Source organism: Pinus tabuliformis, chromosome 7, assembly GCF_031772625.1.
Source record: "Pinus tabuliformis cultivar Carrire ecotype Pingquan chromosome 7, CPIR1, whole genome shotgun sequence".
NCBI classification, from domain to species: domain Eukaryota; kingdom Viridiplantae; phylum Streptophyta; class Pinopsida; order Pinales; family Pinaceae; genus Pinus; species Pinus tabuliformis.
The window spans coordinates 1,462,971,600-1,462,974,217 of NC_142293.1; positions in this window are offsets into that span (position 1 = coordinate 1,462,971,600).

Here is a 2,618-nt window from a genome sequence, read left to right on the forward strand (position 1 = left end):
AATAGCTAGAATTTTAAATCCTCGCTTAAGAATTGTGCTTAGAGTAAATTTCATTAAGTCTTTGGTTTCAGTAAGTTTGTCTTTTAATTGCAGAGATTTAGAATAAGGAACAGAAATGGATTGAGTTAAGTTGATTTCCTTTAGATTACTTATGTTTTCTGAGAATGAGATGAGTGCTAGTTTGCTTAATTTATAGTGTTTTTCATCATTCTTTACTTAACGATCATTATCAAGGAAAATTATATATTGTGAACATAATTTTGAGCCAAAAATGCAATACAACTCGTGCTTATGAGTCCTGGTTGACAATTAAATATTAGGAAGTTTAATCACTAATTAAAATTCTCAACACTACTTCTTTCCCCTTCAACTATAATTCCAATGAATTGGGGTCATTGCTATAAGGTTTCTATGGGAATTGTTATTCCCTGGTATGTCTCCTTCACATTTGGCCTCACACTTCTTAATGCCCTAGGAGAGGTAAGAAAATTTTAAATTCTTTTGATAACACTTGTGTTTGTAATAATGAATTTGGACTGCATTATTCTCAGGTTTATGGTTAAGGTTCTCTATGATGGTATTTTCCTTACAAAGTAGCCAATACACTCAGGTTCAAATTGGTAAGCATACTTTTTTTTGTTTTACTTCCTGTAGATATTCTTTCAATTCTTTCCTTTATTTTTATAAATTTAAATATTCATCCGGTTTGATAGGTTAAACTTATGACAAGTTTAAGGATCTAGAATTTTGTGAGATTATGCTTAGGTAAATTATCATATGGGTTGTTATTCTTTCTTTTCCTTGTTTCACACCTTATCACCAAATTAATTTGGTATGTGTCTTGTAAGCTGGTACCATTAATTTTATTAGTTATTTATGCAAGGAGAATTCATTAGGGTCTCTGGAGTTCAAGGAATACTTCCAAGTACCGAGTATCTTATTCTTTCGCTCTAGTTTTTCTATTACAAATATTTGGTTTGAAATGACAACTATAAACATGTGTCTAGTTGAAGCCTTATTTTGGCTTATTTGTTCTTTTTGTAGAGAGTTGTGAGTGTTTTACATACCTTAGGGGCTTAGTTGAATATCATTTTATCTCCAAGAATATATGTGCCTTTAAAAAAATCCTTTCATGATCTTTAATGACCATTATGTTGTCACCATTCAATCCCAATCAACACTGGGTGAAGTTTAACATTATTTTGGGTTATAAAGTTACATTATTTTCTATCTAGTCTAAACAATATATTTTTTTAAATGAAATGGTCCTATGTGACTACTTGAATAATTTATGTTTAGTAATTTTACTTTTCCAATGACATCTCTATAGTTTTAGTTTCATTCCTACAATATCATTTCCTTCTTTCCAGCTATGTTTTTCTAGATTAGTATCGTTACTCTTTAAAACTGATGATTTACTAGTAGTATCTAGTTGAAATGAATATGTGATTTTGTCTCCTCTTTTAATCCCTTATACAAAAACAATTCTTTGAATTATCATACATAGTGTTACTTATTTAATTTAACTATGTAAATATATCTAGGTAAAACAGATAGTCAAAGTCTATCCTTATCTATAGAAAGCTAGCTTTCATGGCTCATGGGTTTTGGGTTTCTGTAGTCTATTTTCTAAAGGATTTTGTCACTTGGTCAGGGACTGCACATAGGTTGAAGAATCATCTAAGAACCTCTATCTCAATGTTAACCTTTTATCTCTCTAAAATTGAATTGTATATCATATACCCCCAATATTTATATTTATGTAAATATTTATACATATACACTTTATAATACATGTCGAAGAAGAGAAAACAATTTCCTAGTGAATTCCCTTCTATATTTTACACACCGAATTATTTAGAGAAAAAATTTAAAGGGTTAACAAAACCCTATCCTTCCAAATATTCTTTTACTTTTTAACTACTCACATACATTCCATTTCTCACATAAAGAAATCGTAATAATTCTTTTGGAACTCCAAAAGAAAATTCCAATAATTCATAACCAAACAATTCTTGTCTACGTATACGTGCTTTGAAAATATAGTGGGAGCTACCACACTCCTCCCAACTGATGATTTTTTCTCTTAGGGACTCCCCTTGAGATCTATACTCCTTTTCTGTCAAGAAACTATAAGCAATTTTAGCATTCTTCACCTCCTCAGGCCCTACAAACATCCTACTAAGTTTAGGCTGTAATTTTTATTTACACAAGTCCAGTCTTTCTGTCCCACTAGAATGCCTTCCTTTTTCTAGATTGTCTTTCTTTCCAAAATCTAAGTTTTTAAGCATCTTTGCACCCATGACAATTTTATCTAGTCATGATAATTCTCGTGGTAGGGAAATCTTAAGTTAGAACTAATTTTTTTAACTGCTTCCTAAACGCTAGGAGTCTAGCTACTCACATGGTGTCTCTTTTTATGTTTCCAAATAAAAAAATAAGTGGAATAATATCTTATTCATAACAATATATTAACATTTACATCTATCAATGAACTTTACTAATGGCTTCAATGTTGATACTCCCACAATATTTACAAGTAAATATAAATAATGATGTTTGCGAAAATAAATTTCACAAGTGGCACAAAATCTTCTCCCCCTTGAATTAAACACCAC